At 34.9% G+C, this 14,149-nt stretch overlaps 1 protein-coding gene and 1 long non-coding RNA gene across 5 annotated transcripts in view; both read right to left on the reverse strand.

Moving 5' to 3' along the window:
* LOC101741191 (kielin/chordin-like protein) overlaps window positions 1-14,149 on the reverse strand; it is a 68,955-nt gene that overhangs the window by 25,555 nt on the left and 29,251 nt on the right. The window lies entirely within an intron of this gene.
* Window positions 10,882-12,018, reverse strand: LOC134201452 (uncharacterized). The gene is made up of 2 exons (XR_009976743.1): window positions 11,793-12,018; window positions 10,882-11,295 (listed from the first exon to the last, which is right to left on the reverse strand). It is a non-coding gene; the product is annotated as an uncharacterized LOC134201452 (long non-coding RNA).

Consider the following 14,149-nt stretch of genomic DNA (forward strand, 5'->3'; position numbering starts at 1 on the left):
GGCTAGTAATGAATAAAATCAATAGGTTTGGAGACAGACAGTATATATTTTACTAGCTTTAGCCCGCGTGGAATAGTTACTTTGGCATAACGCTAAATTTTACCCCCACTTCATTTACGTCGAAAGTGAAAATATTTTTGAATTATAGAATGTTGAGGAGCTATTTAAACCCCTATTTTGTAACATTCTTCATTGATGCTCCACTTGTATTGGCTTTACCGTGATGTTATAGCCTCAATAAATGGGCTATCTAACACTGAAAGAATTTTTCAAATCGGACCAGTAGTTCCTGAAATTAGCGCGTTCAATCAAACAAAATCTTCAGCTTTATAATATCAGTATAGATTTTTAAAAACAACTTGCGTTTCTCTGTTAGCCTAAGTGATTATTCTAGTTACGCCCGGATGGTTGAGCTCACGGTTTCAACCTGAGAGAATTTGCTAACACTAGACCTATCAAGAGCAGTGCTTCGCTGAATCTACCACAGGGTCGGAATGGCGATCCACTGAGAAGATCCATCGAGAAACTCAGTGGGCTGTGTCTGTGGCTGATTTCATTCATGCAGCTTAGGGCTTAAGCATTAAATTTAGTTTTTATGATTTAAATTTCAAATGTGAACACGTTGTCCACTTGTTCGCTCTTCTTTACAGTATGGCCCCGAAACACGAAATAGAAGTCTTAATTGCATTGGATTTATGGCTATCCGAGCCTCTATACCGTAATGCAAGAGCACCAAAACGTCTTTAAGATTTTATTTTGATCGGTACTTGTACTAACTAGTCGATCGAGATTGAAAATGTAAGAAAAGAAAAAAATATTGGAACCCAATTGTTAGTGTGGTGCCAGAAACCTAATGTAGAGTTCCAGCAACTGTACAAAGTTTTAACACAAACGCGACGCAAAGATCTTAAACAACAAAAAAAAGTTCAAACAAATGAATATTCATTTGTATAATTTGAAAAGGAAGATGATTAGATGTATTTGACGGCTTTCTCCTGTAAATCTTATCTTATCTTATACCTGTAAACGAGCAATTATTTTATATATTATATATAATCTGAATCTCGGAAACGGCTCCAATGACTTTTATAAAATTTAGTATACAGGGGATTTCGGGGGCGATAAATCGATCTAGCTACGATTTATTTTCAGAAAATGTTGTTTTTATCGTGTTTTCAATAATCAACTTTATCGATAATCAACTTTATGACTCTTCCCGACGTCTATTGGCGAATAATAATACAATTTTTCATAATCGAGCAACTAACTGCTTTAAAAACACAATAGCACTAAAGCTATTCTAGCAGATGGCGTTGTTAAGCCACCCGAAGCCAATGAGTTTTTGGTTTAAGGTTAGACCAAGAAAATTAATTGTTTATTTATATTATTTGTCTCATTTTTACTCATGTGTTCACTTAAAAATACCTAAACGTTTCTCTTTTCAGCACCCGCTTTAGCAGAACCTATCTAGGCAAGCACTCACCTGCTCCTCGTCTAACTAACCTTTATAATAATCTAGTCAGAAAAGCTGAAAACCTTGACATATTTGGCGATTCCCTTCCAATATTCAGGAACAAAATTATAAAAAGTTGTTGTTGAACTTCAGCCTCAGCCTTGGTCTGAGTACTCGGGTATTACTGTCCTTGTTGTCTTTCTTTTGTTTTTAATTTTTTATTATTAGTATTAGTATTGTTAAATCTCTGTTGATACATTAATGTAATGGATGCTGTGATTGCCTCTAATTAGAGTTGCAGTTATCAATTGGTCTATACATGTCAATGTTATTTTATGTCTTACTGTAAACCCTGTTGGTAATGCTTAAATAAATAAACGATCTTAGAATATTTCATCATTTTATCAATATGTAATTCGTATTTAAATATAGGTAATTTCTTAAAAACACAATTTATCAAAAAAAAACACCGTCATCGTCTATTATCAATAATTAGGCACTAGTTTTAAGAAAATACACTTTATTGCAGTAATAATTGATGCGCGCACTAATGAGGATTCCGGACACGTTCGAGGTATGCATGTCCTCGCGCCACTTAGCCGTTACGTACTCTGCGCTCTGTCGGGCTTTCCCGCGCATTATCCATGTTCTGAATTTAATATTCATTACATTTTTACTGGTGGTAGGACCTCTTGTGAGTCCGCGCGGGTAGGTACCATCGCCCAGCCTATTTTTGCCGTGAAGCAGTAATGCGTTTCGGTTTGAAGGGTGGTCCAGCCGTTGTAACTACATTGAGACCTTAGAAGTTATGTCTCAAAGTGGGTGGCGCATTTACGTTGTAGATGTCTATAGGCTCCAGTAACCACTTAGCACCAGGTGGGCTGTGAGCTCGTCCGCCCATCTAAACAATAAAAAGAAAAACATATTATTTTTTCTTAAAATGAAGGCGGCATATTTACAAAAAACAGATTTATCGCTATCATTACAAAAATAATACAAAAAAGAAATTTCTCTCTCACACACACACACATAGCAAACGAATCTGTTCATCATAAGTATATTTGCTAAGGTAAGGAAGTTCGTCAAGCCACACTTTTTATAGATTCACAAAATTATTTAGAACATAATAAACCACACACAATAAATGATTTACGTAAACAGTGTCGCGACCTTTGCGCAAACATTTTCATTACAATAAAAGCAATCCGAATGAAAGCTGTCTACAAAGTATCACGCTTATCTACAATCTATTCGTTATTCGGGATACGGAAGTGACGTAAGCTGAGTTAGTCGTGGGCATGCTGATTAACTATAACTTTCTCCGGCTTATACTCCGACGCTTTTCGGTCAATGAACTTCAGACAATAAAATAGTTCGGAATAAAAAAACTCCTCATAAATGTATTTATTGATAGTTCAGTTTTTATTATGTTTGCTAAAGTGCTGTATTCTCTAATCACAAAATAAACAAAACGCAGTTTTTTAAACTACCTTGATCTACTAAACTACAATTGGTAATGAAGTACAAATAAGACTGGCTGTGGAGAAAATAAAAAATAATATGAAGAGAATAGATTCAAATTTATTTTGTAAGCAGGTATAAATCTATTAATACAATTATTAATTAAAATTAGCCAAATATTACGGTGTATTCTCAAACTACTTTTACAATGAAAGAATAAAATCATGTTACATAAATCAATACCAAAAGAAATATATAATTTTATTATTTCACAATAGAGACATATCAAAACTATAGGTAGTTGACGGCATTGATGTTGTTAATGTATGTGAGAAAAGTTAGCCCATAGCCCCATAAAACCCAAGTTTATCCCAGTAGATAACTGATAATGCGCACAAAACGAAAACAATCTGTCAACGCTTAGCATTATTAATTAATTAGCAATCGTGATGTATGGTGTACCATCTTATCAGAATGCTACCGACAAAACGCAATTAATTTAACTGTCAGTTACTGAACTGCTTAATAATGAACACTACACTATTTATTCTTGATTCCAATATTTATGTTTTTCGGTCGAGATCGATCATGATATATATTTGTTTGTATATTTTAAAATTGTGAAAATGTGAAGTTCCAATCACAATATATTTGTCGTATTTGCTCGAAACTTCGATTAAAAATGTTTCAAAGTACTTGAGAACCACTTGGCAAGTCCTCAGGATCTCCGATGTCGTAAGATGTGAGTGAACTCTGCGTGTATGACGTATGTGATTACGTAACGATCCGCCTGGTACATACATTTGGTGAAAGGTCTCGCAGTCGAAGAATCCCCGTCATACCCGACAAGTCATGCATTGGAGAATTTCAGTAACAAATTACGATCTGTTGTTATATTATACAATCAATAAGCTGGAGATTTTTGTGGCTTCATGAAGGGCATATAAACGCGGATGAGTATTTATAAAGTGATATATGTATTTAAGGAAATCCAATGCCTAGTAGAGAACATCTTGCGATTGCTTTAAACATTAAGCTTTTCGAAATAACTTCTCTTAATTACCAATATTATTCAGTCTGTTTGTAAATAATCTTGTTTTAGTGTTACGTATTGAGCCGGTTTTGATGAAACCGTATAAGTTGTAAGGTTTAAGCTCCTCTTTTTTTTATAATAAACACTTTTTTTTCACAATCAAAATATGAGCACCCGTTTTCAATGACTCCCTAATTCCAAACTTAATGCGTATCTTATCTTGAAATTGAATTTCATTATTATGTCTAAGTTAAAGTTTTAACATCCAACTTAAGATAAAATAAAAGCTTAGAGATAAACATTCGGTAGTAAACTATGTAGTATTGGCCGGCAATAAAGTTCAGTAATTGGTTTTGAAGTCTCATTGTTAGTAGCCACTGTAGTTTTAGTTAGTGAAGTTGGAATCCCGACAATGTAAAGCTACGAGCTTGTTATTGTCAAGTTTTTAGTCATCAAAACACGACGCACGAGAATATTTTTAAATAATCTATTGCATAGTTATTTAATATCAAATAATATGTGCAATAATACAACCATCTTACTTTTGGAAAAGCTTGATCTCAATACTATAATTCCGTCTCTTTAGCTGGGGTTTTCCTGTTTGCAATCAAGCCGACTTTTTTACATTACCTTTTGACTTTCATTACCGCCAACATATTTGCAACAAATCCAACCGAATGCCTCATAAATAATGGTAAATAGAAATAGTAATTGGAAATACCACAGGCACTTTAAGACTATTCGAAGGTCAAACATAAATTCACACAAACCTCAATCCTGATCGGGACCGTAATTCAAAGGGTCGTAAAAGCGGTGTTGAAATTTGATTCGTCGCGAATTGCAATAGTTAGTTGAAGACATTCCACGAGTTCCATCGTAAAACTGACAAGTTTCTCAAACAACTTCACGATTTCGTGACGGATCGTAAAAGTTGAAATCTAAGAGTCTGGTTCGGTGTGGTCACAACACTCACAGTTAAATAATAGATTATTCATGTATCTGTCTTCGTACAGATTTTAAAGTAGAGCCGGCCACTGGAGTGGAGTTCATCCGTACTACCTAAAACCACTGTTTTCATCTAAGTACGTTTCCAGAGAGCTTATCTGCCACGTACCATCCGGCTTTGGAACAAACTACCCTCCACGGTGTTTCCTGAACACTATAATTAAACGATGTTTGCGGAGAGCACTTAGCGTAAGATAGCGGCGGTGCCCCTGCGATTTCTGAAGTCTACCGTTGATAACTACCAGGTGGATCGTTTACTACTCGTCTGCCTACTAAGGCAATAAAAAAAACCTGTAAATGAGTAAGGCCACGGAACATTTAGCGCCAAGTCCTATGAAGTAGACAGCAGTAGAAGTTTAGACATGAGATCAAAATCTGAATCGTATCGTAATAATAGCCGCTTTACTTTTTAAGCTGAAAAACATGCTTCGCGATAAAATAGAACTCATAAAATAGAAACATAAATATTTTCTGAGTATTTTGTGTGTTTCATTCGTCGTGTCATTTGTGAACGTGCCTTTACAAACGATAAAACTATTCACACTTTAAAATTTTAAAAGAACTAAATCTACACTTTGTCATTATTTTTTTTTCATTTTTAATCCCTTTAACGCAAATAGCATTGCTGAACAAATTGAATATCAATGTAACGTATAGTTAATAGGTTACGATGTTTGCACTGCTGTATACTTAAATCTAGAAAGAGCCTTGCAAAATGAATACTAACTGTTGGAATAGTTTGTGTTGGTTTAGTAAAACATTTTAATTAATTTGATGGGAAACATTGAGCTAGATTCCTAATAGTTTCTCAATAATAGGATCGAAATAAGTAATCAATTTACTAGCATTTCTGACTAATTGTTATTACAGATACTGTTTCTAATAATAGTAAAATCCACGAGCGAAAAACGTGCTGTAATGAAAGTGAAACTGTAGATAAAATCGAACATTTTAGCTGTTATTAAAAAACCGGCGTAACGAGTTCTAGCTTAATCCGTGTTTTATCTCTTTGTTATTGTGTGATGGCCGGCAATGCCTGCTGCTAATGACTCAAGCCTCCGTTCGGCTAATTCTTCGCCAGATTGTGAACTTAGATTTGATTGACTTTATCGCGTTTGTCACTACACATCAACTTTTTAAATCGTCGATAAATTATCACGATAAATCTTAATCTTGAACGTTCCATGAAATTTAATTAAAAAATTACTGAATCTCAATTAACAGTTAGGTAATTAGTTGTTTTTGTTATATTTATTCATAGTGCGAGAGTGGCACGTGATAAACTAATGAGAAGCGAGAAGTTAAGGTCGTTGATACTGCGCTTTCACGTTTTCACTGGCTGTAAGTTGTGAATACCAAATTGTACTAAAATAGTATTTAGTTATACTTTTTTTATTCATTCGGTTGCTTGGTGAAATGCTTACGAAATCCTTAAATTACAACATGACTGTCGTCATCCATTTTAATCATGAAATCGTAGCCCCATGGTTTTTTTTAAATTATTTTTTTATTGCTTAGGTGGGTGGACGAGCTTACAGCCTATCTGGTGTTAAGTGGTTACCGGAGCCCATAGACATCTACAATGCAAATGCGCCACCCACCTTGAGATATAAGTTTTAAGGTCTCAGTAAGTTACAACGGCTGCCCCACCCTTCAAGCCGGAACGCATTACTGCTTCACGGCAAAAATAGGCGGGGCGGTGGTACCTACCCGTGCGGACTCACAAGAGGTCCTACCACCAGTAATATGTTTCACATATGGATGGTAGAATTAAGGAGCACCATCTCAGTGTATTGAAAAGTGTCCGCTAAAAGGGGGCTAATTAAGATGGCACTATATCACCACGTAGAAGCATTTTAAAAACAGTGCCATAGACTACCACACTTCACTTCAATCCAGCACACTTCTCTAGCGGTATTTCGGTGAGTATTCCAACAATAACTTGCTGTTTACAGGTGGACATTTTCAACTTATCCCCTATACAAGATGGTGCTCCTCTTACCCTCCATAATTTCACAATAGAAATAAGCAAGAAGGCGGTAGAAATTTTTATTACGTTACAACGTAATGCTTATAAGTAGGTCGCGATCTAGTGTAATAAAAAAAAATCCCAACAATTAAGAAAAAATAACAATGTTGCGTATTTACTGGTGGTAGGACCTATTGTGAGTCCGCACGGGTAGGTACCACCGCCCTGCCTATTTCTGCCGTGAAGCAGTAATGCGTTTCGGTTTGAAGGGTGGGGTAGCCGTTGTAACTATACTGAGACCTTAGAACTTATATCTCAAGGTGGGTGGCGCATTTACGTTGTAGATGTCTATGGGCTCCAGTAACCACTTAACACCAGGTGGGCTGTGAGCTCGTCCAAACATCTAAGCAATAAAAAATAAAAAAATCAAAATCTTGTCAAAATTTAGTATTATTTTTAAAATTTGTAAACAATTTGTTGTTTGTTGAGGATCCTGAAGAGTCTGTTTAATATATGAAAGCTAATAAAATTATATCAATATCGACAAGTGAAGTTAGAGAAAGAGTATTATCCAAAAGGCGGCTGTTTAATACCAATTTTTTTTATGGGACTATAACTCGCTAACTGGTGGCCCTAGGACCATTACAGCTTCAGCACGGCATGCTGGCGAGCACGGGTTCAACCAGGAAGAGAGATACATAAAGTATAGTCAAAGAAGGTATCATATGCGATCTTACAGTACCTATATTTCGCAGTGGCAAGATGTTACAAAATGTGTTTGGGAAATTTAACTGTTTCTCTTTTTTTTTTGGTTGGAATTATTTTATTACCTTATTTATACTAGACCAATTACATTGAAAGCATTCATAAAACACAATACTCTAACTTTAAATTTTAATTTATGATACTAATAACTAATGTTTGCCGAAAACTTGTCTTCGCTTAAAAGCCTTCAGAATTTGCGTAATATTTTATATAACGTCCAAAGTTTAGACGGATAATGGAGTCAAGGGGAAGCCAAAAATTTTGTCGATTCACCAATTTGTCCCAACTGAACGCATTTAATATTGAAAAATCGTTTAATGTTCCATTAGAACTGATAATGATTTATCGTTTGATAAAACGTTGCTCAACTCGCGTCACAGAATTCGTGTTCATCACAAAACCTTAACACACACCTCCGTCTTCTGTGATGAACACGAGCTACTATGCTCATGTAGGTCATTCAGTAATTACCATTGTGGCGGTAGCCATCACAGAACACAAAGATATTTGACAGATGCCTGAATCTCGCTTACGACATTTTAAAGATAAGCTTGCATATATACAAGTTCCGAACAACAACATTTGAACAGTCGGTCTACCGAGCAATATCACCCGCTCGGTGGAAGAACTTCCCTTTGTCGTAAGCCTACAAACCATATTAGTTTTTAGTAGTTTTTAATTGTATATTTCCTCCGTCTATTAATCAAATTAGTTTCTTCAACTATATTTCAGGGCGATGGCTTTCATGCTGTGCAGTCTATTGACATCTGAGGTCTTAAAATCGTCGTCGCTTAAGAGATAGAGCGTCTGATGCATTCGCATCGAGCGATGCGAGTATGTCGAAGTTCGAACCCCGCAGGCAGGTACCAATTTTTATAATGAAATACGCACTGAACTCATGTACACGAACGAGGTGAAGGAATAACATCGCGTAATAACAAAACCGCGAAATTTCTTTACTTCTATAACTAATTTTATTTCTATTTAATCGAGATGGTCAGATCTAGTCAGAGAAGCACTTGGTGATAGTATGTACCATGTGGTCCGTACCACCCATGATCGAACACAGTGGAGGAACGTCACATGTGGCCTCAGCAGTGAGGAAACGATATAGAAGAAGAATCGAGATATTTATCTCTAATCTCAACGTGGATGGTAGTGTTTACGTTGTGATGTTTATGGGATCTTGTAACCACTTTAATGGAAGGCCGACCTGGAACTCCTTGGCACTCGATTATGAAGGGACATCAAAACAGTGCCTGTAGGGACAAATGTATAAACAAGCCTTTAATAGAATGCTAAAGAATTAATGCAGTTTAGTTGATTAAACAAGTTCAAAACGATACTTTGTTCCGCAAACATATTACAATGATTACGTATCTTGAGTTTGGTTTGCAACTAGAGCGTGATACACGCAGACCAACGCAGTTTCAAAGTTATTTAAATAAAGGAATTGTTGGAACATTATGAGCTCCAAGGATATAACGCGGCGAGGAAGTAATCATTGGGTCATGACTCGTGACTGGTACGACCCGCACTTTACCTTTTAGCTAAATACCTTTAAATAGTTTTACGACCAGTAATTACTATTGCTTTATTTCGTGTTGAAAATTTTCTTCGTTTTCTAGGTCTGTCTGTTTATAGTGCATATATATTCATTAAACTGTCTCATGTTGTTGAATCGCAAACAAATTTCTTATTATTTTATTTTTATTTTACACTACGAAATTGGATATTAAGTTTTAAAAAATTAATTTAAAAAGCATTCGAAGTATTTGTTACAAATACATTTATCCCATTTCGTGGAAATATTATTTGTGGGTCATAGGGATTAGAACTCTTGGAATCTGGTGTCTGGGTCCAGGAATAATACATTTTGTGCTACTTCTTAAAAAATATTTTTTTAGATACAACTCTCCAAAGCTCTTGGTAAGTAAAAACGGTTTTTCGAGCCACATGAGGTATTTTTCTAGCATCATAGAAAAAAACAGTGAAGATCGCGTAAGACATTAGCTAACTCGTATGACACCAATTTCTTTGCTATTTGACTAAATGTCTCAATATTTTGATTATAACCACATAGTTGTTTGATAAAAGTTCTCTTTCAAAAGAACTTCTAATTTATCATTCCTTCTTTCTAGTGATTCTTCAAAACGAAGTTTCTAGTTTGAAAATAATTAAACCAAAAACGTGTAGTTCGCGTATTAGTTATATGCATCTTAGCGCTGAAATTGTAATTGATAATTCTAGGTCGTCAAGAAGATGTACGTACTTACAGTCCTCACGTACACACGGTGCTGCGACGCTTATCTTGCAAAAACGGGATTTACATAAGTGTGTATATCAGTCTTGGATTCCCCTAGTAGCGGGAATCCTAGTTTGGAGTCAGATGATCGCGTGTGATTTGTCTTCGATTAATTATTTATTCTTTCATCGTGGATCGTTCGAACACGGGCACTGTCGCAATGTCGATACGAGTGCAACGGGCAACTTATCCTTTAGGCCACGACGATTTTAGTAATAGTGTTGTAGTTTCCTACTCTTCACATCAGATTGCGGGTTTGCTTCGCGGTCGAATTAGGACGCTAGTTCCGACCGCGTAACGTACTATTCGTCCTATAATTATTATTAAGTAGTTAGACAGAATAGCAAGCGAGGAATCTACGAACTGGAACATCAGTATCGCAAAAATAAACCTTCAGATTAATAGCTCGGAGACATTTTAACATTTATCGTCCCGATCCACTGACAAACAAACATAAATTGCGAAAGCAAAGGTGATATCGACATAACAAGTGCAATTTCCGACAGACGTGTTAATTAGTGTCGATTGCTGAAGTGTAATATGGTCGGGCTGCTTAGCATTGATCACGGAGCTCGGTCCGAGCACTTTCACCGCCTGATTCATGCGACATAGCGCGCAACACGACGCAGTGAAACCACCTTTAGAGAGTTTGTAATTATTAATGGCTGTATGACATGTGGTGTCTTTGCATAGAACTTTGTTTTTCACGTAGGTATATAGATGATGTTATTCCGAACGAAAAAATTTTTTTTTGCATTTGGGAAACATAAAATTCCGCCTAATCCACGTTTACTTATTGTTGAATTATAATCTATGCTTAGAAACATTTTGTATACACAACGATTTCAAACTTGAGCTTAGTATATTATTAAGAAATAAATAAGACGAAATAAGATTGATCAAAAGCGTTTTTTTAAATTTCTAGTTAAGAAATACACTCATAAACTTTAAACATTGTTTTGCTCACTTATATGTCATAAGGTATTCGTAGAAAAAAAAATCGATTTCAATTTCCATTGAAATTCTCGATTTGTCAAACAATAGATTTCGAATACGTATTCTCGCACGCGTGTCCAATGGAAATGGTACATCAAAGCGAAGGCTTCTTCGTTCTTTATGTTAGTACAGGTTTTTTTTATGTGGAGATATAATGAATTCACTAATTGTTGTGACTGAAGGGTGGAATCGCAGTAACACAGTTAAACTTTGACATGTTCTCATATCCCACGATTAAGGCGGAATTCACGTCCTAGTGATGTGGTCTCTGATCTAACTAACATAAGTAAGTCCGTTGTACCAAGTGCCTGTCGACAGCAAAGAACAAAACATAAACACGATTTTAGAATTATATATCTTAAGAATCTTAGGTAATCGACTTAGTTTAGCAAAAAAAAGCTTGGTTCTATTGTGCCTAACCGTGATAAACAAGATTACGTTGATGTAATCCAGTTTATTATTAAAATTTATAGTATAACAGAAAGAAATAGCTTATAGCGGATAATACCTTAGAATTCTGGATTTTTTTTAAAACATTTGCATTACCCAATCTTTTATTTCACTGCACGCTATGTATGTAAAATTAAGGATCAGTTGTCGATAGGGGTCAACGGCCTTAAGCGATGTTTGGGGGAAAGCGTCGAGTGACTTCAGCCATCTGTTTCTTTAACAAAGTGCTTAATCTAATTTATGCACATTGTTTCCTGTTTCTAAGTAAGTCCCTTACACCTTGTACGCGGTAAGGCAATTCAAAACAAACATTTTCAAAATACGATTACCAGCCAGTCTGCTAACAGCGACTTACTTTCATAACTGTTGATCTTGACGAGAAGCGTGAGTAAATGTTATTCTGTTTGTTTTGCTGCTATTGCATCGGGCAAATGGTATTTTGTTTCAAAACACCAACGGTTTCCGTACACGATATCCAAAACAAACATACGCAATACGGAACAAATAACTATGATATCACAATATAGGACCGTATTGGCCATTAATAAAAACTACGTACATTTCTGTATACATTCATGATATTGAAATCGGTAAATATCGGTAAATCCACAGGTAAATCAAATAAAGCTCATGATGTTGCGCAGAATACAGATTATATTAATTTTTTTAAGCTTATTATAGGTAAGACTTACTTATAAGCAGTCTTATAATTAGACTTACTTATAAGAAGACTTACTTATAAGCAGTGTATAATGTAAGTCAGATATGGGATGAAATATAATCTCAGTAAAATGGTGGTCATTTACTGAGACCTTTTCAGTGGACTTTTTGTAAGATCCCGAGAAGTGACGTCCAGCGGCTTTGTTTTATTTTCCCACATTTGTGCACTTACACAGATACTAAATAGTTAATAAACCATCGTTATTACACATTTAAACCTGAAGAAACACTAAATAGACGAAATAAATCACAAACTAAACTCCTCGCGTTCCCGCCAAAAAGTCCGTATATTATATTAAATTGCATTCATAACCTAAAAAAAGGAAGCGAACATGTTAATACAATTAAACTCAAAACACACATTACAAAAAACCAATTAAAAGTAATGAAATTATTCAGCACTAAAATTTACGGCGATGCCCACACCTAAATTATTTTACAATTTACATAAAAGTTTCGTATCCCCTGTATTACGACCTCATTTTACGTTCGCGGTTCCGAGCGATGGCCGAAATGTGATTGTCGTATAAATTTCGAATTGGAAACGTATAAACTAATGGATATTGTACATTTAATTATTCAGGCGATGTCTATACAAACCATTGGTGTTTGCGACACGATATTATCTCGATCTCTACGTGACTCAGCCTCTCATAAACTTAATAGTCTCAGAAGCACTGAACTAAATATAAAGTTGGTTCTAGAAAAGTCTATAATAGCAACTAGCCGAGGTGAAAATACGTAAAGACGATAATCTTATAAATACAGTAAAATATGTTTTTAATTTTAATTATCTATTATTATTTTTTGTTTGATGTTCGTTAAACTTATACATAAATAAAATAAAGCCAATAAAAGGGTGCGTGTACTTATGTACGCGCGTAAGAAGTTATACTTTATTTTTATTAAATTTATTTCTTTTTTTATTATTTAAATTTTAATCAATTTGAAAAAAAATCGATTAAACAACATCCTCAAACAAGCGTATTGGACATCCCTTTTCTTGACATCGTATAAATTCGGTAATTCTCGGTACGGTTCGGAAAGTTCACCTGCGGCTATATTCAGACTCGCCAAGTTACGTCGGTCGTATTGTAATGAGCGATTTAATGGGCAACTTCATTCTGTTAATTTTGTGTCACGGTGCGCGCGCATCGTAAATTTTTCACTCTCATCAATTTTTCATAACGCGCCTAAAGAAGTATAACTTAAACAAGGAATTCCGAAAACCGAATTAGAAACAAAAGATTTGAAATTTGACTTTTTAAAAACGTTCTACCTTAGAGTATATTATATACTCTAAACGTTCTACTTAATAAATCCTTTTTTAAATATTGCATTTATAAAAAATTATGTAATGTATAAAAATTCGATAAGAACTTCATTAGAATTCTGGTAAACGTTGCACATAATAAATAGTCTATGACGTCACGGTCATTATGATTTTGATATGAAAGAGAGAGATAGCAAGATGTTCCCATTAAGCATTATTCCTGACTACAACGATAAATCGCTACGCTGTTTTCATCCGAAACTATATTTTTCGTAGTAAAGATTTATTTGCAAATAAATGAACACCTGTGAAAAAGTGAAACCTCCATAAATTTAGTCAAGCAGTTGTCAAGTTGTCCGTAAATAAATCTTAGGAATGTAATGGAATTTCTGTTAGGACTAGTATCAGGTTTTGGGAGGACACGACGTTTTTAATATTAAATATATGTAATAAAAGAATATAAATATTACATAATAACCCCTCGCAACAAACTTAAAAAATATTATTTTATTATTAAGCTTTAGTATTCGATTTGGAGGAGGCTTTTATTTGGTTAATACGTATAATATTTTTTTAATAACATTTTTTAACTTATACTTCTTTAGGCACGTTATGAAAAATTGATGAGAGTGAAATTTTACGATGCGCGCGCACCGTGACACAAAATTAACAGAAATGAAGTTGCCCACAAGTGCTCTAATACAATTGAGGTTAACTAT

This window comes from Bombyx mori, chromosome 25 (assembly GCF_030269925.1).
Source record: "Bombyx mori chromosome 25, ASM3026992v2".
Lineage (NCBI taxonomy): Eukaryota > Metazoa > Arthropoda > Insecta > Lepidoptera > Bombycidae > Bombyx > Bombyx mori.